General features: G+C 42.8%; 1 protein-coding gene across 3 annotated transcripts in view; it reads left to right on the top strand.

Annotated features, from left to right (window-relative positions):
- Positions 1-26,154, top strand: part of FAM110B (family with sequence similarity 110 member B) — a 496,654-nt gene that overhangs the window by 54,930 nt on the left and 415,570 nt on the right. Inside the window, exon 1 of one of the 3 annotated variants that reach the window (XM_078687276.1) lies at positions 5,664-5,745. The exons of the other annotated variants lie outside the window; for them this stretch is intronic. The gene's annotated coding sequence lies outside the window, so the exon portion shown is untranslated. Of the gene's footprint in view, positions 1-5,663; positions 5,746-26,154 lie in introns of those variants that run through there. 3 annotated transcript variants of the gene reach the window in all.

Below are 26,154 nucleotides of genomic sequence, written 5' to 3'. Positions count from 1 at the left end.
TATCCGGTATGCTATTGCTTATTGTTTCTCTGCCACAGACGCCCAATTTATTGGGAAATTGTCAACGTTTTTAGATCTACCTTTTCGACATTTTAATTAAATATGATTTAGTGATATATTATGAAATTCATTAAGGAGAAGGATGTAATACTTATGAATTTTGCATAATGGCTCTTTTATTGTAATGAATATTTTTATCAAATAAACTTTTTCCACATCCGTGAATAATGTCAGAAATTAAGAGGTTTTTTTAAATCTCAATGTCTGACGAGTCCCAAGTTAATACTGCGGTTAAACGGCGCATGTGCCCCATACCTGTTATTCCGCATTTTACCTGTACTTCAACCAAGGTGCAGAATGTACGTGGCCAAGGTTTAGCAGTTGATTCTATTACAGATATGATTGGCCACTACAAGCGTGATAAGGGTGATGTGCTCTCCATACAACAAATATGGCTGCTCTTTGGTCGTGTTGCTGAATTTCACCTGAGAGTAATGATCTAGAATTGTGATAAAAGTTGGTGATACTTGTTGCTACAGTATGTTGTCTGATCGTTTAAGATAGAGCGTAAACCTTCTGCATAGGTCTCCTTAACGTCCATGTTTATGGACGAAATAAAACTAGCCTGTGCTACTTGCACAGACAGAGTTGAGCATCTTTTCTGCGGAAACAGAACAACAATTCTTCAAATGTCGATTCTTGTCCCAAGGTTTAACAGATTACCAGATTTTTGATAGTCAGGTGCGTCATTGGCGTTGTAACTATAATTATTAATGTTGTGACCAACACTCCAACTAACACTGGGGCAGCCTATCTTGAGACAGCAATTGGGTCGGCTCTGGACCTAATCGCTCCCAGGAAAAAACCTAGGCAACCACTTAGATCCCCCACGGAGAAGTGGTATACGCCCCAACTCAAGGTAGTAAAAAGGAAATGTCAGAATACTGAACATCAATGGAGGCTGTCCAAACTGGACACTGACAAGCTACAGTATAAGTCAGAACTCAGAACTTATAATCACACCATAAGGAGTGCAAAGAAGACCTACTATGCACAACGGATAAGTGACAACTGCAATTCAGTGAAGGAGCTATATAATAAAGTGAAATAACTAAGCAAACCAGCTAGCATATCCCAAACCCTACCCCTCTCAGTAGATGCTTGCGAGAAAATCAGCAACTTTTTTTCAGACAAGATTAATAAAATCTACTGTACTTTTAGCCCCACTACAAAAGCTGATATAACTAGTCAGAAATTCCAAACTCCACCCACGGAAGTATCACCAGCTCTAAGTGATTTTACGCCCTTCACAGAGGCAGAGGTCTTAAAAACAATGGGCGAAGTAAAGTCAGGATTCCCCCTTGACGCATTTCCCTACTTCATTTTCACCCGGATTGCACCAACCTCCTGCCCACACATTACTCAACTTCTTAATCACTCCCTCATGACTGCCACCTTCCCCGATACCTGGAAACAGGCAATAGTAATTCCTTTGATTAAAAAAGCAGGCTTAGACATCCTTAATCCGGAAACCTATCGCCCAATTTCACAACTGCCATACCTCTCCAAGGTCATGGAGAACATGGTAAATAGACAACTTTCAAATCACCTAGAAATGAATGATGTACTGGACCCATCACAAACTGGTTTCAGGGCCAACAACAGTACAGAGGCCACGCTACTGGCAGTGCTGGATAACATCAGAGCATGCACGGACCAGTGAGGAGCCATAGCTCTGATACTCTTAGACCTGTCGTCAGCGTTCGACACGGTCTCCCACAACAAGCTTCTGGAAACCCTTTATGAAAAAGGAATTCATTCAAAAGCCCTGAAATGGCTCAGCTCATTCCTCAGTAACCGAACACAAATGGTCCAACTAGGTCAGTTCCAATCCAGACCAAGCGCCATCAGCTGTGGTGTCCCGCAGGGAGCATCGCTGAGCCCCACCCTATTCAATGCCTACGTATCATCCTTGGCCAAAATCTGCGAGAAGTGGGGAATCACAATTTGCTCCTATGCGGATGACACACAGCTGATGGTAGCCCTGGGGGGAAAAAAGGAAGTCTCGAAAACAAAACTCCACAACTGCCTTTCGGAAATGGAACAGTGCTTGCGCGAGCACTGCCTGAAACTAAACGCAGGGAAATTGGAGATCCTGCTCTTTGGAGGGGCTAAACTAATATGGGATGCCACATGGTGGCCACAAACACTCGGAGCTGCCCCTGTCCCTAAACAAAGGGTAAGAAACCTGGGAATTCTTATTGATGATGCTCTCCCCATGAAGGACCACGTGCGGACCCTTTGCGGTAAAGGTTTCGCAACACTGAAACTGCTATCCAGACTCTTCACCTGGGTTCCGCTGGACTGCAGAAGAACAGTCACACAGGCCCTGCTCATAAGCCAGCTCGATTATGGAAACGCCCTATTCGTGGGCATGAATGAGCACCTGTTTGCGCGGCTGCAGATACTTCAAAAGGCCGCAGCCAAACTAGTCTGCAATCAAAACAAATCTAGCTCTGCTTCAATGTGCTTGAAAAGCCTCCATTGGCTACCTATTCGTGAAAGAGCAGTATTTAAACTGCTCTGTCATGCACACAGAGCCTTGTATTTAAGCGGCCCAAAGATCCTCCAGGAGAAAATTGAATTATATGTCCCCACAAGGAGCTGCCGATCCTTACACCAAGCATTAGCCAGAACTAAACGTATTAAGAAGGTGAAGACTGGAGGGCGCTCCTTCTCATATCTGGCAGCCAGGAAATGGAATGAGCTCCCCTTGGACCTACGGCTCACCCCCAGCTACTTGATTTTCCGAAAAATACTAAAAACCCACCTGTTTCCTAAACATTAAATGACTCGCACCCCTTCTCAGCAGCCATGCCTCGTATTTTTTGCTTCCAGCGCCGTGATATCCCTTGGGATGAGTGTTGCGCTTTATAAATAAATAAATAAATACATAGAGTTCTCGTTACCACAAGTGTAAGTCCTATTTTAACATAAAGTGCAAATTCCTTCCTCCAAACCACATTCTGCCACGCATCTGTCACAGTTTTTAACAGTAAACATTTCAACCTCCAAGGTGGTATACACCTTTGCACCCTGTGTTCCAGGTTCAAGTTCAAATATACTTGAGGAACTGCTGCCTGACATTATTAAGTAACACGCTGTAAGCGAGGTTTTGCACCACATATAAACATATGATTCTTTAGCGATAATTTTGCCATGGCAAGCTTTAAGATATCTTTGAGGTGGGCATAGCTCATATTCTGAATGTCTAGTGAGGGGAAAGTGTTTGATCTACACTTCTCCATTATTTAAACATGGAGTGGCCTTTATAGTAGAAGAGAGGTATTCCATGGCCACACCTTAAGGACTTTTCCTTCGCATGCAGAATACAGTGATCATCATAGAATGGTGGCTAGTCCTTTTATGCAAGTGCTCGCCAATCCTAATTCTAGCCTTAACACTTCTATCAAGACCATGGAATTTAAGGTGCAAATAGTTTGAAGAATCTTACCATCCACCTAATGCCAAAATTGCTTAATATTTATTGCCTCTATAGCAGGCTTCTACAACGAGCATCTCGTGATCTACTGTTAGCTCTCCACCTTTATGTAAGTAGCTCTCCTGTGTGCAGCCCAGCACACTAAATTCTATGTTTTTGTTTGGTTAAATTAATATATGTTGACTAAAATTCAATAGTGCAAAGGTGTGAATATTTTTCAGACCTCATAATTTCCAAAAACTAGTTAAAGTTGATATTTGAGTGATAAATCAGGTGACACTCGGAGACTTATTACTAATATTATGAACTTGGTACCAGAGACATTGCTGCTGTGGCTGTTATGTATTTGCAATGTAGCGGCATTCTAAATTTATAAAGCCTTTTTTACACTACAGCTGGCAACCCTGCCTGATGCACTGTGGCGATCACTGCTAGTAATGTTGCCTATGGTAACCAGTAATGTAAAAACTGATATGGTCGCTCTTACAACACTAATAATAATAGTAGCTCATGATGGTTTTCATTGAACAGAAGTAGCTCTTTTTAATAAAAACAATTAGAGACCCCTGCTCTATAGCATATAAAAGGGTCAATTGTATCTTCGTTTTATATACTGTTAGGAGATGATTAAACTGCCCATGATCTGTTGCCCCATAAAGTGACTTTAGTGTGTTTCCATAAGCCTTATATGATATGTGTGCTATATGTTCAGTATCGGACACATTTCTGGACATAATTCTTCCAAGTTAAGGGACTTTACTACTTCTATGGTAGAATTGTTGTAAAACCAAATATACTTGGCCCGACATCCTTTTGAGCAAAACTCCATGATCTTGGTTTTATTTGTATTAACCTTCATGATCTGAGCATCTGAGTAAGATGACCGGATATCAAGACGTTTCTGGTGGCCTTTAGAAGTCAGATCTAGCAGGACGATATCGTCCGCACAAAGGAGAGTCCTAAAAGGATAAGAGTCTAATTTGTGGGCATCAGCAGCAACCTTGCTCAGTACGTCGGACAGGTCTGCCATATTAAGAGAAAAAAACAAGGGTGTCAATAGGCATTCCGCCTTCAAACCATTGCAGGTCGGGATTCCTACCCTGCCTGCCTCCTAAAATAACATGGCACCAGGTAACTGTGTAGAGAGCAATAATGAGTTTTAAGAGAACCCCCAGTATTCCCCAGTATTCCCAAGACACTCAATGTTTCCCAAAGGGTCGGCCTGTCCACAGGGTCAGATGCAGTTGAAAAATATATGAAGGCAGCATAGACAGACATTCCTCTTTGTTTCACACATTTTTCCAATATGAGATGGATTACCGTTATGTTATACAATGTCGAGTGAGCAGCTCTAAAACCTGCCTGCACCAAAGGGATAATATTATTTTCCTCCAACATTTCTAATAAATTAGATAAAACACATTTGGAGAAAATCTTTCCTGTGGCATCCAACAGGGGAAGGGCCTTTTTTATGTAACAGCAAGATAATACTGCACCTCCATGACTTAAGGACCACCCCTGTAAAGTAACAATAGCGAAAGAGCGCCACTAAATAAGTGGCCCCTCGGTCAAGATCTAATTTTATTACAGAAATAGGTAGTTGGTCTGGGGCTCTTGCCCCAGAAATTCCTAGCAGCTTTAAAATGGTGCAACACTTCCTATCTATTAGGGGTGGGAAGAGGGGAGTGCAACTACCAGCCGATCCCTCATTCAAGGACTCTATGACACTGTTTCTAGGCGTCTGTGTGTTTAAAGCATTTAGAAAAATAAAATACTCTTGCTATTCCCTGCTAGTGATTTTATTTATCTTAATTTTGGAGAGAGAGACGCTATCTTCAACTATTATATTTCAAAAGGTTTTTAGATATTTACATTGTACTGCTTCTGTTATTTTTACCTAGATGTTATCAGCACTACATCTTTATTGGATTCTTGCTCACATAGTTCCTCTTCTTTTTAAACGAGAAATCCACACATGTCATTCCTTATAATGAAATATGAATTGCCATCTTTGCAGTTGAATGATGAGCTTCTTAAAAAAAGTTTCTTTAAATTATTAGGTTGCCTTATGCGTTTTTACTAGGACTACCTACCAAATTTGTTTCAACCTCACTAATTTTCCCATATCTTCCTCACATCCATCTACAGGTAGCCAACCTTCTGAGGGAAGAGTCATGTTTCTTAATTCTACTGATAGCGACTGTTTATCTTTCTTGGTCCATAAGGCCTACCCATTCTTTATGGTAAGTATTTACATCATCACTCTCAGGAACTGCCATGAATCCACATCATCAGGCTTTCCATTGATGGTAAGACGACGAATGATACGATCACTCATAATATCACTCCTAATATTCTCTATCACCTTTAAATCAGATAAGTGCGAAAAAACTATATACGAGCTAATAACGAAGTCCATTATCGTAGCTGATTTTGCAGTAGTATGGGTGAAATGAGCTGGGATATCACCCTGAAGTCTCCAATTGAGGGCAGTTAAATTGTGTTGCCAACATGCCCCCAGGAGCCAAGATTCTCTTTTATTTTTGCTGGAGAGAGAAGGGAACACGATGGCTGGGATATTAACAGCCTCTTTCTGTTCTTTGTCCGTAAAAAAGAGCAAGCGAATGATTAGAGACAGTTGCATTTAGAATTCCCATTATTTGGATCTTGGTGATACCCACTTTACAAATAATCATGTTGATATAACATAAGAACTCCGTTACCAAATGAGTATTTTTTTAGCCTGATGGAATATAAAGATTAACCACAATAAAGGGAAATCAGAGCGGTGCTTCTGCCCTGGGAAAAGGATATAGTATGATAAGTTTGATTGGTGCAGATACACTTGATATATCCAAGTACATTTTGAAGACAATAGTGTGGCTATACCACCACTAGTATGACCTCTCTTTGACTTAGCGGCAGTACAACTAATTACGTAGACCTTTTCACCCTCAAAAGAGGTTGGAGCCAACGTTTCTTGCAAGCATATTACTGCAGGACTAAATAAGTTCAAATTCTGAACTTTCCCCAAATTATTCCTGCAAACCGCTATATTCCATGATACCATTTTATAAGAGTGGGACATACTACTAAACACTCCACTTCTACACATTTGGGATGGCCATTACTCCAGTATTTAGCCAACTGGCCAGCCAAGACCATGGGGATACATCATCACTTTTAGACATGAAGCCCAATTTATAATCAATGCAAGAAACCACCATAGCATTAGCTTTTAAATCTATTAATGTTAATTTTGGATTGGTAGCAATTTCTTTCTGTGGAATTAAACATTCCTCAATAGGACATAACAAAGGCAGATCACCCCACTCCCCGCCCCTAATGGCAAAACCTTGTTATTTAAAGGGGAGGGAATGATGTTGATTGCTTGAGACATAAAAAATTCAGTTATTCAAGATCAAATTTACAATAATTGGTGACTTAAGTGTAAACCTCGTTTGCTTTGCAAAACGAGTGGCCAACAATTCCACCAGATCCATATCACTGCTCCTTACCCATTTAAGTTGATCAGCCTGGGCTAAGAGATTCAACAAAAGGAACCGGTTCAGAAAGGAACAATCATTCTCAAATAATACAATAAAGGCCAAACGTGTAATTTCCTCCATTTTCCTATGCATTTTAGATTGGTAAATTTGGAGATCTTAAAGGCCATTATCCACTTTTACATAAGATATACAAAGCACAAATGGCATTAAACATAGGTTTGGAGCCATTTGGTTGGCTATTAGTTCCTTTTTTGAGTCTCAGTTGGAATAAATAGATGGTACAAAGATCTTAGAAGCAAGGGACATCTTTTCCGCCTCATTACCTAAGATAATACTTTTTTAGTTACTAAAGCCGGCTCCATTGATGTGTTTTTTTGTCCTCATTGTGCAATGATAAGGAAAAGGCAGTGTCGAGGGCCCATGTCCTATCCGATCTAGTCTGTGAACACTCCTTTATGCTTTGGACCTCCATTGATGGTTTAACCCTATTTAAATTGCTTAAACCAAGAGGATTCCTAGAAACCGCCACTAACTGCATTTTCCCAAACCCTTTAGTGGACTTCACCCTTTCCACTGGGTCAGTTGAAGACGAAGTGGGAAGAGTTTCCTCAGAAAATTTGATTTTTCTGGCCCCTCATTTGCTTAGTATTTTTAGCTGTCCTTTAGCTTTCTTTTAACCTTTCTTTTTTGGGGGAGTTATGGCTGGAGATGGTGGCTTTACATCAGCCCCTTTCCTTTTTCCTTTCGTTTTAAAAATTGTAAAAACGTAAGCTCCCATGGATTGTAATACAGAGGGATTATATTTGCCTGAAGCAGCCTTTGGTGAAACTTGGAGAGGTAAGTCCTTATTTTTAAAGAGAAGATCCAATAGGTCTATCTACAGCTTCAATTTTCATGGAATTACCGGTATTTTCGATATGGGGTAACCTACTTAAAGACCAAAATCGTTCTATTGAATAGAATTAACTTGGGTAAACTGCTTGCCAGCTGATACGTCTACTACCTTATATTTCATTGGGCTCTCTTTCAGAATTATTGATAAAATGTCCAAAATATGTTCCGAGCTATCTGTAATTTTTCCCAGCAATTTTAAGGTGGATGACTGTATTCTCTCAAGGCAGTGAAGAATTTTGGAGGAACAGACGTAGTCACCACAGAGATTTGCTGATGGATGCAGCGGTAATTCGAATGCTGCAGAAAGATTTAGTCCTGACGCGATGTTAATACTAGGTTTACTTCAGAAGCATTCCATTGACAATCTCTTTCTCTGTTTAAACGGTACAACTATTTCTGACCTACTTTTACTTAACACATCCTTAAACTGCGATATCTCTGGAATAATATACTCTATCATTAAGGAAGAATCCCAGTGATAGTTCCCTTTTTGAACCATCTTGCTTTTCTCTTGTGGAGACACCGGTTCATCTAAAACCAAAGAGCTTTGGATTAAATGCTCTTTAACAACTGCGCCTGGATTGTTATCGATAAAGTGCAAAGAAGTATCACTACTACCTGAAGAGGCATGAAGATTAACCTTCAGGTCTGCCAAGGGAACATCCAGTAGTGGTTTTATTTGTGATTTTATTTTCAAACTATCTTCCATAGGTAACAGATCAATCAATCAAACAGCATTGGTAAAACACAACACTGTCACCCCTAGGGGTATCTGGGCGCTCTGTCTGTGTCCAAGAGCCAGGTCTTGAGTCTCTTTCTGTAGTCTGGCAGCAAGGGGGCTGTATGTAGTTGGAGGGGGAGTGCGTTCTAGGTCTTGGCAGCAATGGAGGAGAAAGAGCGGCCACTGCTCTGGGTGGGACGGGTGCGTGTGTGTGTGCAAGGGTGAGTGAGTAGGAGCGCAGGTGTGTAGAGGGTTGGTGAAAGTTCAGTCACTGGTTGAGGTACACCGGTTCTAGGTCGTGGAGGCCTTTGTAGGCATGCATGAGGATCTTGAACTGGAATCTCTTCTGAATGGGGAGCCAATGGAGGTCTCTCAGGTGGGGGCGAAGTGGATTTGTTTGGGGAGGTCTAGGATGGGTCTAGCTGCAGCGTTCTATATGGTTTGTAGTCTTCTGAAGAGTGGTTGGAGATGCCGGCGTAGAGGGCATTACCGTAGTCGAGGTGGATGGTGGCGAGGGCCTCAGTGACCATCTTTCTGGTGTTGGTAGGGATTCATCTGAAGATTCTATGGAGCATGCAAAGTGTGTGAAAGCAGGAGGGGGCAACTGCGTTGACATGTAGTTTCATGGTCACTTGGCTGTCAAGAGTGATGCCGGGGTTGTGTGCATGGTCAGTTGGTGTGGTTGTGGGTCCAAGTTCTGCAGGCCACCAGCTGTGGTCCCATGCGGAGGTGTTGTTCCCAAAGATAAGTACCTCAGTTTTGATACAGTTGAGCTGGAGGCAGTTGTCTCGAATCCATTTGCTTACGTTGGTCATGGTGTTGAAGAAGTTGATTATGATGTTGGAAGGGTCCTCGTGAGCAAGAGGATCAATTGAGTGTCGTCTGCGTAGGAGATTAAGTTTAGTCTGTGGGATCGGACGATGTTTGCGAGGCGGTCATGTAGATGTTGAACAGGGTGGGGCTGAGGAATGATCCTTGTGGTAAGGCGATCAGATGTCTTTGGTTGCGGAAGTGAAGGGAGGCAGTCGAATGCTCTGTGTGTGTTCTGTAAGGAAGGAGGTGATCCACTTGTGGACATCTTGCTGTATGGCTATGTCTTAGAGTCTGTTGATGAGGGTGCTGTAGGAGATGGTGTCCAAGGCAGCGAAAAGGTCGAGAAGGATCAGGGCCACAGTTTCTCTACGGCCGAGGGTTGATCGGATGTTATCTATGGTGGCAACCAGCGATATTCTCAGTGCTGTGGTTTATTCAGAATTCTGATTGTGAGAAGTCTAGTAGGTGGTTATGTTCCAGGAATTTGGTGAGCTGCTGGATGATGGCTTTCTCGAGTACTTTGGCTGGGTAGGGGAGCAGAGAGATCAGAGTTAATTTTTAAGATCATTGGGGTCTGCGGAGGCTTTCTTTAGGAGGGGTCTGATGTCTACATGCTTCCATTTCCCTGAAAAGGTAGCTGAGGAGAAGGAGTTGTTGAGGATTCCGGTGAGATGCGTGCTGATAGGGTTTATTACGAGGTTGTACAGGTGGTGGGGGCAGGAGTCGGTGGATGCCCCGGAATGGATGAAAGACATGATGTCTGAGGTGATTGGGGCAGTGAGAGGAGACCAGGTGGAAATGGTTTGAATGATGTTTGCTGGTTCGTTGAGGTCATTGCGGTTGAGGGTTGGAGGTTCAATTGTTGATCAGCTTCCGTCTTAAGGTGCTCTTCACCGGACTTAATAAAATAAGTCTGAATCGTTGATTGACTGTTTAAAATACCCAAATGTGATGTCTTCTTCCTTAATGGATTTGCTTTGGTCTTTTGACAACACCATGAGGAGATTAATCTTTTTTTTATTTCTTCTTTTTATCAACAAAGCTAAGGAAAATTGCAGACACAGCATACATAGTCAGAGTTACACAACAGGCAGACACCATTGTGCAGAAGGGATATAATGCACTGAATAGGTGTCAGACAACACCCTCAACATGAGTCAGGATCTCAAGACCACCCTCTATATTTCCCCCAAGTTGCCCAGATTTTCCCCCATTTCTTAACGGCCCCCCTACTTTTATATACTGTTTCTTCTAAGCGTTGGCACCAATCGAGGTCCCGCTTCCACTCCTCCAGCATCGGAGGCAATCTCCCCTAACTTAACCTTTTTTCTGTCATGATATATGCGAGCAGAAACAGAGGAAGCATAGGAGTGTACAGGAGGGATATAACTGACCTAAACAATGAAATCTTCTTTTTCCTCGGCTTCTCCACGGGGTAGATGGGAGCACAAGATTTGTGACCCATACAAAACGGGCTCTCCACTAGGATTTTACGCGACCTTTACGCATATTACACTTTTCCACGAATCTACACTGAGGCTGGGGGCTATGGCTGTAGCACAACAATTTCTAACACTGGCTCCCACTGCAGTTGCCTGGTGGTAGCTGAAACTACCAGCGCAGTGTTCTTCTAGTCAATGCACTGGAGCAAGATTAAAGGGGCAAAATTGCAGGGTGGGCTAAGCAGGCCTATTCTGCATCCGCGAGTCACATGCTCATGCAGTTCAAGACCCCCACATAGTGTGTAGCGCTTTGTCCTCAGCTCTTCTTTGCTTGACTTCCTCCTCCTCCGTTAACGCGGCCGCGAACACAGACGTGCAACATGTAGCATTGGCATCAGCAGCTCAATCCAATTAGCAGCAGCAGCTCTCAAAACCAATCTCTATCATTTTTTTAGGGTCAAATCACAATAGTACATCCGAGAATAATTTACTAATAGTAGAATTTGCTCAACAGAGAATTTATACTGACTGTTCTTTTAACAGCTATAAAGTATTAATGTGATGACATCATTTCTATCCTCTGGATACCTCTTCTAGATGAAGTACTTTCCAAAGCTATGGTGTTAAATATGAAATCTCCACTTTTACGAGGAGACGTGTACATCATATCCATGAGTGCATACATCCTACCATCCATGTACAGGTAGAGAAACCATTTTAATGTAGCTCAAACCTGGGAACCAAGTGTAGATTCATGAACAAACAAACCACACAACTAAAGAGTGCTTCAGTTAAAGGGCAGTGAATCTGCCACAGCTAACTGCAACAGACACTTAAAAAGCTGACTTGTGAATCCAACATATCCAAACACCCCAGTAAATCGCACCATTTGACCATCAAAGGATTGGTGTGGCTGGAAATAGGGTCACTCCTGTGAAGAGCTGGCATGCATTTGGGTTGCTGAATTAGGGAGTCCATCGGGACACTTGCTTCACCACCTTTTGTGTTACCACCCCCTCACCAACTCTGTGCACTGCAGCTCTTATTGGCAGGTGTGTGCTGAGGATTCACTTGCTTGCCTGACTCTGCTCCCTTTGGGTTTACAGCCTTTTATCAGGTACCACTCCAGGCACTCTGTCACATACGCCTCTCTTTGCACTCACATGCTGCGGCTCTTCTCTTGCCCCACCTCTAAACCTGTCCACCAAAACGAAAGCAGCCAATGGCAAGCAGTACTGATGCCCGGCGTGGACTTAGAGGTGAGCACCGGTAGGAACAATATCTGCTTCAGAAAGTGCAGTGAAAATTAAAACTCTAAGTCTAGAAAGGCTTGTGCAGAATCTTAATGTTGTGTGCTAAACATGTTCTTGTTTTCACAAGGTATTTTTTTTTTTTACACACAGGAGGTCAACTACAGAAATACTGGCCCTGTAAAGAATTAAACTTCAGTCGTTAGATGTTTTCTGTAGTGGAAGTATATCCTGTGGAGCAAACGTGAAAGCTGTGGATAGGGATGGCTCCTGTGGTCGTCTGTACTGATGGGGTAATCACATGGTAGTCCCTAACTTGGTGTCAGAAAGCTCAGGTGGATTGTAATGGTGTGGTCTCGATGCAAGGTCATCTTACATACATGATGCCTTTGTCCTGGTTAGTTTTATGTCGATGAATTCTTCATGTACAGGAACACAGCAAGAGTTCCAAAGGGTCAGATTAACTCTGCAAGGTACCACTGGAGCATTGATTTTGAGAACCAAAAACCCCTGAACAGCAGTATGCCATTGTTGAGCCTTCCAAAGTTATAGTGCCTGTAGTTTATTTATGGTCTTCCGATGGAGGATATTTATAAAGTCTAGTCCAAATCATGTTTCTTGGAGCACTACTGCATTGAGGAAACTCCTTGCGTCTTCAAGATAGGATCCCCTGGCTCCAGTCCAGTCTTTTGTAGTAGATGGAAGGTCACTATAAACCAGTTCAAAGCAAAATCCAGTACCCGCTCACCAACTGAGTTGCTTGCAGGGAGAATGCTGTACTGTTCCAGCGTCTTCTGGGCTCTCGAACCAGGCTAGGAAAGTTCCACAGGAACAGCAGGTTCACTTTATCCTCGTGGGCCAGTGGGAAAAGGCTGTTCCTAAACAGATGGGATAGATAATTTTCATTAGAAACTTTTGGAGAAATGTGTGACTCTTTATGAATTTATAAGGCACACTAGACTTACATTTACTAGCAGGTACTGAATAAAACACCAAACCCATAGCTAACTCTCACACTTCCATTCTAATGTAATCTCAGGTCTCAGAAGGATGTTTTAGGCTTTTGTAGATGGTGAAAAGCCTAGCTTTATGAGCAGATATCTCTCCCCTCCCTCAAATCCTGTTCTAGCTCACAAACCAGCCCACAGAACAAACATTTCATTTGGCTTAGGTATATGCAGTATTTTGGTGTTGAAGTCTTGATAGTTTATTAATTCAGACTCTTCGAGAGTTGATGGCTAGAACTTTGCAGGGACTTGTTGGGAACATCTCCTCCCACGTTATGCCTTTTGTGAAAAAGCCTTGTGATGCTTAGTCACTATGAAGATGACCAGTGTTGTGCGTTTGTGTGAACTAAGCGGATTATTGCTGAATAATCTGTGTGGATACTTGATCAATTAATTACCCCCACATGACAGAGTAATACATGTGCCTTACCCCAAAACCTTCTATTATCGTACCCACAGCACACTCTTCTGTATTGAAATCTGATTGTATGTGCTTAGCTCTTCTCAACTTCAGTACTATACCATGTGAGATTGGGAGCCCGCCACACTCCTGCTTTATGTCAGTCACCTACAAATTCAATTATGAAGATCTGGACCTCCATATAGAGACTGGGTGTAAGGCTAACCAAGATTTGTGTCCTGGGATATAAGGAGACAACAAATTGTAAGAAGCCTAATTCTAAAGAGAACATTATGTTTGTGTCGAAAAGTTGAACTCTAACACTAATGGTTCAGCCAAGTGATACAAGCAAAAGCTACCCCTGCAAGATGAAAAATGAGACCTTATAGTAAAAGTGGAGATAGTCTCTGAACAATTGTCCAAGCAGTGACCAGTTGCTAAAATACTACATAGAAAAAATACAGTATAGCTACTCTGAAACTGGATGCTCTGAGAATGGAATGTCAGAGGACGTGTAGAAGTCACAGTGTAGATAGACCAGCGTTTACCAAACTGTGGATCAGGACCCACTGGTGGGTTGCAAGACAATTTGTGGTGGGTTGTGAAAGTCCTGGTCTGTATGTAAATAATATTTAAAATTATTAACCCTGTTTGAGCACCAGTTCAAAGGTGCTGTCCCAAAGTCTGTTTTTTAAACAAACCCTTGCAAGTATTCCCAGGCAAGACTCTGGGTGAACCTTTGAGTATTTGTTGTTGATGTTTTTTTTACTTCACATAACCATTTCAAATGTGCTCAGTATTCATGAGCATACACAACTTGTGTATGACTTTCATATATAAATTGAGAAATATGGAAGTGACCTAATGGCCAGAGCTCCCGACTTTGAAACTGGGGAACCAGGTTTGAGTCTCTGATTCTGGGCAGATCCTTAATCCTCTGTACTTAAAATGAAATGAGTCTAACCTTGTGTAATGTAATCTGTTGCGGTGCTCCTGAAAAGCATTTCAATGCGCTAGGGCTGTGCGTGCACTTTATGAAACTGCCTTACCTCATACTGTGCTGCAGAAGCGTTTTTTCAAATTTACTAAAATCACTAGTATCAGCTCTAAGATATTTCAGAAGCCTTGTGATTTTATTGAACGGATGCCACATGCCAGCAGCCCTCTTTGAAAAGAGTTCTAACTTCTGACTCCTGTGCAGCTCACTATCTGCTACGTTTATGGGCATGTCAATATCTATGCCACAGTCTGACATTGAATGGTGTGGTCAAGGTTGTGACGTTTACAAACAATTGCTGTTATTACATAAAAAAATTCCTCCTGCCTCATGTCCCTCAAGGTTAGGTGGGTGTGTTTCTAAAAGTTTGGGAAGCTTTGGGATAGATCCTGAGAGATTATAGGAAGCAGGTTCTGCTGAAACACAAAGACACTAAACCCCTTTCTTCTTCCAATCCCTTTCCTTCTCTGTGGCTGCACGGTATACCCTTTCTGTCTTCTAACTTTGTTTTTCTTAGCTCCTTTCCCTCCTTTGTGGGTGATATAACAATGAGATGCTTACCGAAATTTGGAATGATAAAATGCTGGAACATTGAATCCAAGTCTACTTCCACCACCGATAGAAGCTATAGCTACAAACCTAATTTTCTGTTTCTAAATGACTAGTCCCTTCTCCTCATCTCTTTTGGCCTCACTCAGTTCATCACCTCTTGTTTAATCTCCCCACCACAAATGTATCTGTGTTTATATAATTTATTTCCATTCAACCAAAGACAGAAATGATAAGTAATTCGAAATTAAGGACATTCATAAACAAAAATACTTCACTAGAGGAGTACATTTCTTTCCAGTCTCTCTGGATGGATGATTAGGGATGCATTGGATACATTTGAATATGTAGTAATTGCTATTTTAAAGTTGTTTGAATGGGCATTGTAAGACACTGCATATTTTCATTTTTAGGATCTTGATATAAGCAACATTTTTCTGGATTAGGTGATTTTAGATTTGGCATTGCACATGTATGCTGCATTCACCACAAAGTAAGACAATTTCTTTTATTGAAATGATAATTCACTTGACTTTTTTTTTTCTTTGGCTTTTGGGGTCGCCAATTCCCTGATTAGCTTCTGACTTACCCACTGTGTCCGAATGATAGTCCTCTGCCTGACCCTTATTTCTTTGTATTTTTTTTTTTTACTTTGTGTTTTTTCATTTTGATAACCAATTTTATTGAGTTTTAACACTGTGAGAATACACCACTCAGAAGACTCAAAAGGATGCATGGCAAGTATACTGTAGGGCAGATGCATTAATGAAGACAATATTGCAAAGTGAGCATCCATATAGCCACTTATAAAACTGTGAGGGGGAGCTGGATTTTTCAATCTGGATGCTATGTCGCATTTAGCCCCCATGGTAGCCATACCCCAAAACACCCGATCTGCTCTAGAGCCATCTGAACCTTCCATAACCCCAAGCAGCATCATGACGGGGGAGAGTTGCACCACCTAGCCCAATATCTCAGAAAGTTCCCTGGTGATGGCCGTCCAGAATTTATGGATCGCAGGGCATAAACATACCTTGCAGTAGAAATCAGGAGGGCTTTTGGAAGAGCGGGGACAGGTGGGAGCAGGAAGAAGGTCTACCCAGTGTAACCTGGTCAGGGTGAGATAGGTACAGTAGAGATAATAAGTTTGGATCAGGTGGAGCCAAGAGGAGATATGATGCGAGACACTATCATGGCATCCCACCAGCCTTCATCTTCAAGGGTATCCAGCCAGTTCTCCCAACATGCTCGAAGGTGATCCAGTGTACCAGGGGCATTGATGATAAGGCTGCAGGAAATCTGTGCGATGCCTCCCTTGCCCAGCACGCACATGAGGAGTTTGGCCACCAGGGTACTGAATTCAGGGAGAGAGGCGACACAGGATATGTGAACATGTAATGCATGGAGTAGTTATATGTATTTGTCTAATTGAGAAAAGGTGAGTGTGTAGGAGACTTGAAGCTCCTGAAAGGAGCTTAAGTGGGTTCCAGTACCATATGTCTTCTAGTTGCAATATGCTGATGAGGTCCCATGTCCTCAGCCCTGCCAGTGCGCCCACTTCCCTCAACCACATACTGTGCCACAAGTGGGTGAGGAGTGTGAGTTTGTTAATCCACTTAATGTGTTGAAGCATGGCCCTCCAGGCCAAAAGCACCACCAAGTGACCTCGGGGGATAGCAGCAGAGACTGTGGATCTGTAAAGTCAGACCCTCCTGGATTTCGCGATTTGCAAAATAATTGTGAAATCAGCTGACTAAAGCGATGACCGCGATATTTGTTTTTGGCCACAAAAAAAGATCTTGCAGACAGCAAACAAAATGGTGACATCTGATTGGCTGTACGCGCAAACGTCACTATGTGGTGCTGTGCTAGCTAATTTAGAGGTGGTGAGTAATTGAACAAGCCTTATGGATTAGAGGTGCCAGGACAGCTCATGGATCCAGCGAGACATTTACCTGTGAGTCGGGCAGTAATACAGGGAGACTCCTGACACCAGGCTGAGAGTGCAAACGTATTCAAGTTCGGCTGTCGCGACCTGGGCGGGACTAAACACCAATCTAGCGAGTTGAGGCCCTGGGCTCACAGCACACACTTTTCTATTGCTGCTTTACAGCAATCACAAACAACAATGTGCTTTCAGTATAGCACTCACATCAGTCTTGCAGCTATGCAGCTCTGAATTTAACCTCTTCGTTGCTCAGGATAGCCCCCACTCATTCTGGTTTCAATGAGGTCCTCGTGCTCTAGTAATATGTAAGTATTTGTGCACTCAGGGGCATCCATCTCTCTCCTGACATACCATGTTTGATATTAAAAATACCGCACAGCCAGCATAGCTAAAACAAATGCATCACATCAACAATCCGGGCTACCAGCATCCAAGAAAGGTTCTCTTCAGCACGCAAAACATGTCTTCAAGGGCGGCACAAACACCCTTGTAAAATGTGTAAAACAGAGTCTAGTCTAGTTGGAAGTGCTTCCTCTTGGATCGTGGCAGCCTGACCTTCCTCTCGCCTACCGATGTGTATACTGGAGCTGAGCAGGTCACAGGCTAGGCCAGCTCAGGAGAAACAGATATGTATGTGACCAGATTTTCGTTCGAGCTGTGCCAACTCACTCTTTCATCCTTCCAAGGGCAATAATACGACTGAGTTTCAATTGGTTGATACTGGCAAACCTCAAGCAAGCACCAAAATACATGTGAGTAACTTTACGAGTCATTTTAGCTGAGAGCTGCAGGTCGATTAGTGTTAAAGCTGTGGGACTGGAGGATGGATGGGCACACATTTAGGAGGGAGATTTTGGGGTAGAAGAGGGAGAATTGTGTTCCGTGGTGCTGGGTTGACAGTGTGGGGGGTCGACAGACGACCACAAGGGAAAATTCAATGTATAATAAATTTATCTTACCTGCATGTGCTGCGGCTTCCGTGATTTTAGAAAGGAGCAAGCAGTGCTTTTGTCAAAATATCAACTTTTCCAGTAAAAGTGTTCTATCTCTTTCCTGCATAGGACTTATCGGTGTGGAAATCCATCTTTATATTTTGGCATTTTAGGAGTTTGCGTTTCCCAGGGCAGTATTTGCATTTCAAATTCGCGCAAGTGCATGGCCTCTTGAATCGTGTACAGATCAGCACAGTAATTGTAATTCTGCCACATTTCAAGGTCGACTATGGTGGTTACATTCTTATGCTTGCCATTGTTCTATTTAATCTGCTGATGTGTTGGTTTGTGTGTGATACATTATCAGTTTGTAAGTCTCTGTTAGAAGGGTAACATTTTCTCAAAGTGGGATATTAATCCTGTTCAATAAGGATGTTCGACTTTTTCCAAAGGTGGCTACCCATCTTTCTTGCTCGTTCTGTTGTATTTGTTTTTGGGCATCCCATTTTTAAATGAGAACTGCGAATCATGCACATCTATGCAGAGTGCTATGTAATATTTAGGTGCATGATGTTTATTTGCTGAGAATTTGATCTTGTTGCAGGAGTTTAGCAGAGTATGATCAGTTAAGTATGGCACATTTGCAAGATGAGTTACATGGGCAAAGCTTGTTAGTAGCTTGTCCTTGTCTTTCACCGAAATAAAACTGATGTTTTTCACGCACTACAGGTACTGTGTTCTGCTGAGCTTTTTTTCCGGTACTGCTATACACGTTTTAATGCCACAAAAACAAGCCTTTCTAAACCCTTCCCTCATTTATCCCTCCTAGACTCATCAGATATCTCCTGATTTTTCCCGAATCCACTTCTAGAAACTCTTCCTCCTCTATCTCTCCTTTACTCATCCCAAACCTCCTCCTACTGCTATGATCTCCAAATAAATACTTTTCAGACCCTTCCCTCCTCTTCTATTCCTCCACTATCCTTTTCAATCCAACTAACAGACTCTCATGTCCACAGCTCAAATAATTTCATATTTCCCTACACTATTTCACCACTAATCATTTTTGGGTTCCGGAATAGTGTGCTACTCACCAAAAAGCACTTTGACACCTTGTCAGGGTAGTAAGCACTATATCAATGCAATTACAAGTCCAGGGTCCCTACCCTTCCAGTGACAGTTCCACCTACCTCCTACTGCCACCATCAACAGCCAACGCCCGATGCCAGGCTGCCCTCTGAGGAGCCTTTAAATGTGCCCTGCATGCACCAGGCGTCCATAGGCCGACCTTTCGTTCTCAAGTCATGGGTCCCTTCCATCTGCCCCTCTTCCATCCTCAATCACCCACACCCAATTCCAGGCTTCCCTCTGAGGAGTCTGCAGCAAGCACATGCACCAAGACACCACAGGCCACCTCTTTCCCTCTGGGGTTTGGAACCGCTAGCCCCAAGTCAGCACAGTGCCACAGAAAACAGGATGGCTAGTTGGGCTGTTGTGCTTGGCTTAACCTATGATCCAGAATGTTGCCACAAAGAAGAATATAGCAAGCAAACACTCTCAGACACTTTAAACGTGTCCATTTCAAATTGGAATACTTTGCTAAAACAGTTTCCATGATTTAAGGCTGAAAAGGAATGATTTCAGGTAAAATAAAGTGCTGCAATAATGCCCAAAATTTTCATTTTTGTGCCTCAATATTTGCAATTCTTTGCCGCAGTATCCTGGGGAGTCTGTATGTTATATGCATAACGTCAGGAAATCCCAGGAGTGTCAATTCCGGCCGGAACACAGGGTCGGACCACCCCCAATTAGGCCAGTCATTAAACACCAAAAGGTGGGATGCAAGGTAGTATAGGTAAAGGTTTGTCAGCCCTAAACCTCCATTGTATGTAGTGCATTGTAGTGAGGGAGAGCTAGGCGAGGCCTAGAATTATGCCAGAGAAACAATGATTCCAGCCTATCCATATCGCAAAATCATTGACGAGGTAGGAGTATTGGGAGGTTCTGAAAAATATAAAAGAATCTCAGCAACACCATCATTTTGTGTAAAGCGATCCTACCCATCACATTTAATGGTAGGAACTGCTATTTTTATAGGTACTTTTTAGTTTTCCGCTCCAGCAGTTACACTCAAAACTATGACTGTTGGTAGGAGTGTGAGCTAGGAGTGTAAACCATTAAACACCAAAGATGACACAAACAGTTGTGTGGTACTGTGAACGGTTGGTGTGAATTGTGAGAGTCATTGTAAATTTCACTTTAATCATTTGAATGCACGTCAGTCTGTGAGCTTGGCTAATGTAACCATACAGAAGTGCCTCGTTGTAGCGCCTTGTGCACCAATAGTCTCAACTACTGATACATGGACACAGATCGCATTTTCTTACCTAGTACCAGCATATGTCTAGGTAGTTGTATCTTTAGGTATGCATTAGCACTGTGTGAAGGTGATGTGCTGTGAATATGTGTAAACTTCATTTTTGCACATTTTGGAAGACGAGTGTTATATGCGGGATTATGTTATATGTGTGAGGTGGGGTTATCCTATCTCGATTACCTCCTTATTTAACTTCCTAATCGATCACTATACAAGTGCCCTTTCAATAAATTAGAAGATTTAAATCTTTCATTAGCCCTGTCTACTCAGTGTAAATGTAAATCCAGTAAATCCAGTACTTGTATAGCACACAAATCACCCCGAAGGGGTATCTCGGCGCTGGAGGCCGTTGGGAAGATTAAGCGAGCTATTGCCCAGAGTCGCAATGTGCTGGGAAGACCCCTGCCGCCCGAGCCAGGGATTGAACACAAATCACCCCGAAGGGGTATCTCGGCGCTGGGGGCCGTTGGGAAGATTAAGCGAGCTATTGCCCAGAGTCGCATGATGATGGGAAGACCCCTGCCGCCGGAGCCAGGGATTGAACCGTGATCCCTAGCGTCCAGCGTCAGTCGCCAGTTGACAGCATGTCTGCACTGATGAACGGCAGGTGGCCACTTAAATCTAAATGTTAGTAGGATGCCTGCAATCAGTGTGCACAGCCACATTCCAACTTATTTTTGAAACCTGTGATTATTGTGAGATTTTACATTGCCAGGAGAGTTGCTGCCCTAATCATAACATTTCCACCCACCCCAAAAACTCTACAAAGGCTTTACCCAGCCTTGTCTGTAAGTGTTTCCCTTTCAAAGGATGAATGTGACATAGCAAGGTTTTGTCTCTAACTAGCAGAAAGACTCCAGTAGCACAGAAGAATAAAGGGCGCATATGGTCTATAAACGTCAGCAAGATCAGCATAGTATTTCTAGAACGTTCCCCCTTGTATGCGGACAATTTTAATAAGGGACAGAGAACAGTCATTCCTCTGTGCCATGGAATTTCCTAACAAAACAATGTTTCTGCCAGATCCCATTCTGAACCAAAGTCAGATGTTCAAATAAAACAATTTTAATATGTTTAATATGAACATTAAAGAGATCAGATGTGCTCCCATACAAGGCTGTGTGAGTTGGAATGAAGTGGGTGACTCCCGGTGTGCAGGGAGTACACTTAACTCCTTATGTCCATATTAAATAATTGGGCAGATGCCCATTAAATAAATAGTCGTGACCCTTGTTAACAATAACTACCAGAAGAGAACGGTTCTAATGACGTTTAAAGTCTTTGAATTTATCAGTAAATGTCATAAATCATTGTATTCAGTCGAGACAATAATATTGATATTAGGAGTTGGCCAGCAAGATGAAGTGTATTTCGGCGTCTACTACTTGCTAAGTATCTGCTACGTATCAAATAATGCCGGGAGTTGTTTTTTCTGTCTGGTTGTTTATAACACAAAGGCAGAATTAGTCTTATAAGAAAATACGTATTTTATGTGAAAATAAAGGGCAGCATTTCTGTTGACTGGTGCATCTAGATTGATGTCGGTATAACTTCTAATTACTGCATCTTGTGTTACATCCGCAGTCCTGGGACACATAGGGCTACGTGAAGCCAACTTGGGTGGTCCACGACTGCTTAGAAAAATAAACAATATTAACAGATTAATACATTGTGTATAAATAGAGAAGCAGAATGTAAAATTGGGGGCTAAAAAGTAAGTTGGTATCCTCAGATTCATTTGTGGGAGGAATGCAAGTACATTAAAGATAATATAGTATGAAAGATGCTTGGCCTCAATTACATTTAGAGAGGCTCCATCCAACCTTCCCATTAAAATTGTGATTTATTTATTTTTTCAATTTTTTTGTAAATTAAATTAAATATTTCATAATTTGTGTATTTGATGAATGCTTGTCTCTTTATTTTTTTGTGTTTTGTTTTGCGGTTCAAATCATTGAAAATGCTTAGTCCGGGGTCATGGGCTTCCACAAATAACTCAGTGGGGTTCCAGGGTTTCAGTAGTGATTAAGTAGAGGTCTACAGAAGTCAAAAGGTTAGGAACCATCGTGTTTCATAGTAACAGTATCTTTGGAAGGAAGCTGCCTGTCTCGTAGTGGTGGGTTGAGTGTGCAGGCAGAGATTAGGTCAATCGGAGCCTGTGGATTACTGTAGCTAAAGAGATTTCGAGGGGTAGGCTTTGTATTTTGTGTAATTCTCCAGCATCATGGGCTACAATGGGCTACAATGGCAGTAGTGCTTTCTATTTCTTAACAGCAAAACTGGTCTTTTACCCATACATGTGGTAGCCTGACACAGTTTTCATCTTTCTTCTGATTAACTCACCTTTTAACAAACCACTGTGAACCGTAGTTCTATAGTCAATCTATTGTTTTTAACAAGCTCCCAAAAACGTTTCTGGTTTTGCTATGGTGTTTTCAGAAACTTTCGAATTGCAGCCTCTCTACATAGGTACTTTTTCTGGGATAAGACCTACATTTGTGGATGGTCCCAATGCCATTATGCACCCCAGTTAGTACAAAGTTGTCCCATGCATTCTTTGAGTTCTCAGACCTCCACCCTGTCAATTTTTAAAAGCTAATTCTGAGGGATATGGGGTTAGAAACTGGTGTGCTGCTCCACCTTCAGTGGATACATTCACTAAATCTCCTGGAGGAAGATTCCTGGATTTGATCTCAGTTTTCCTTCCTTCATGATTGTCTAATTAAGAGCTCTCCATTCATCTGAGTAAGGTACGTATGAGGTGGTCAGAGTCTATTTGTTTACAAAGCATCAAATGTCACATAAACATTATATATCTCAAATTATAAACAGTCCATTGGTATAGTGCATATTTTAGCACAAAGTAAGACGGATACTTAGTATCAATCAATAAGTTCCGTAAACTGTTAAGTCAAACAACTGTATGGACATTTTTTTTCAATTAATTCATTGAATCAAATAAACTTATGAACAAAAGTATGAATCAATTCATTGAGAACTCATCATATGTATAACTTGTAGTTGTCAAGAAATATAACATATTATTTACATAGTAGTATAGCAACGCGCTCTTGGTGACGAAGAAAAAGAGGTAGTTAGGTGGGATAGGTGTGATGGGATAGTAGTGGGGACTGGGTAAAGGTGTTGTGACCAATAACACAATCACAGTGAAATTCAATGCAACCTTTACAGTCTAGTTTAGATCAGTAGTTCCGTATTACTCTTCAACATAGGATTTGTATTATTCCATTAATTTCTCCTATGTTTAGAGAAAAGGTGTGGCCTGGTCTACGTTTTGACCCCTGGTGTAAGGGTTAGTAGAAACCTCATGCTGGGGTCTTCTTCAGGACATGAAAAGACAGGAGCGCTTTACGTATGGCCATCCATTGGCCATTGGGGTAGGACCATCATGGGTTCCTATGGTGAAGGCTATCACTGGGACGAGATGACCATCCAGTCGCGGTTTCTGGTTTAGTTTGAAAGACTTGTCATATGTACAACGAATGTCGAGGGGGTGCGCGAGAAGTCACACAGCCCCGGTGGTTCTATTCAACACAAAGACGTTCGTACGGACATCCCATAGGATCGGCTGAGGAACAGTGACTGAGGTCACTTACTCATCATTCATCTGAGTAAGACAGCCTTTTTCTTTCAGGACTGACTTCTTCTCAACCACTATTCTGATGCTACGGCCTTGCGATTGATTTAAGAGAATGGCCGCTTGACGAATGTGATTCTTATTCTTGGTTGTGATTCTGATTTTGTCAGAGATTGGCTACTTCATTTTCAGATTTTAATAAAAAATATCCTAGCTAAAAAGGGTTAAGTGCTATTGAAATCTCTGCACATCATGTACAGTTCTTTGCCTGCAAAAGTAACTAGTCTGTCCTTAACAGTAGATTGGTGTATTGATCTATACACCTTTCTACAATGACACCTTCACTCTCACACAAACCCCCACCCTGTCAAGTACCCCTATCAAATCCACACATCACCAACACAACACAAAGCCACGTTATACATAAACTTAATCCCTTCATACACTCATTCCCTGTTCACACACAACAGCAGCTCTGCCCTATACTTACTCCTAACAGACCCCTTTACGTCACCACCACCACCCTATAATCAACCCTCTTTTATATCATCCACCAACATCACCCTCCTCTTTTTACCAAAAACACACAACCAAACAATCCACCACACACATGACCTCTTCTTGCTTACAAATCTATTACAAACAGTTCTTGCGAGGTACTTTGAATCTGGTACTGCTGCATGTATGTCTACCGTGTGTAGAAAAGTGTCTAGTTGGACATGTAAATCATGTAGTGCTGGAAAATCCGAATAATCGCATACTCTAGGGTGAGTAACCCTCCAGTAACCTATTATTTCCCAATGTTTTTGCCATTCGTGAATTTTTTTTGCCAGTTGTCTGGAGGGTGAGTCCTGCAGGGCTGAATTTGAACTGCCTAATACCTCCGTCCAGTCGCCTGCCCGCGCCTGGACTGTGCCCAGCGCCTGAAACCCAGCCCCCCGCTACACTCCCTCAGACACTTTGCCACAGACCTGCGTGCCCTGGACGAAACAACAACTGCTGCCTTGCTTCGCCTTGCTTCACAGCAGTACCTTTCTCCTTCATCCGGTTCACCACCACCCCAGGACCGACAGACATCACAGTAACCAGCGCCAAACCAGCCCCTCTAGCTGAGACCTCTCCGAACTACTCGGGTGCCTCCTGATCAAAGTCCGATCACTGTTCAAACACACCACCGAAGTCTGGGACACCATCTTCACCCTCTCTCCAGACGTGACATTCATTACAGAAAACTGGCTCACCCTCTGCATCAACCTCTGACATCTCCTCAGCAACACCCATCGGCTACGAGATGAAACACTGCGACTGCACCAAAAGACATGGAGGTGGCATTGCCATTGTACACAAGCAATCGATCACCTGCACCATCACCAATGACGTAACCAGGCCGATCATGGAACACATGAACTTCCAGCCCTGCACCAATGACAAAACCACCATCAAAGGCACCCTTGCATTCAGACAGCCAGGACCACGAACCCACCTTAGCAACGCCATCACTGAATTCATCACCCAGCTCACCATTGAATCCGAAGACTACACCTTCCTTGGAGACCTCAAAGTCCACCTGGATGACTCCACTGACCTCCTGGAAAGATTGGAAAACATCAGCCTCTAGCAGCTGGTCGCTGACCCCACGCATAAGCAGGACACACGTTAGACTTCCCCGCATTTCTGCCAACTACCACAGCGCCCCCTACCACAGCTGAACCATTGTCACCCAGCAACCATGGACTGACGCCCTCGGCATCATAAAACCCAATGTCACCACCAACTTGGACCAGTCAGTTGAGAACTTCAGCACCTGGATCACCAGCACCGCCAACCGAGTCACCATCGCCAAACTAGCCAAACCGCACAGACCTACCAAACGAGCCACCTGGTACACTCTGGAATTCAGCACGTCGAAGTGCAGGTGAATGAAGATGGCTCACCAGCAGGAACCACACCGACCGAGCCACCTTCAAATCAGCCCTCAGCGACTATCACTGCCAGCTTAAAGCTGCAAAAAAGGAGGCCCTCACCCACTGGATCGAGACCAGCAGCAACCAAACCAAGAAACTCTTCACCATCGTCAAAAAGTTCACCTGCCCGTCAGCCACCGAAAACTTCATCCCACCCTGACAGGAACTCTGTGCCCCCCTCTTCCACAACAAGATAGCACACATCAATAGAAATGTGGGTCCCTACCCCTCCATCTTCCTCGGCATCCCCT

This window comes from Lissotriton helveticus, chromosome 4_1, assembly GCF_964261635.1.
Source record: "Lissotriton helveticus chromosome 4_1, aLisHel1.1, whole genome shotgun sequence".
NCBI lineage: Eukaryota > Metazoa > Chordata > Amphibia > Caudata > Salamandridae > Lissotriton > Lissotriton helveticus.
Note: the sequence above shows the minus strand (reverse complement) of the source record. Positions and strands in the feature narration are given on the sequence as shown.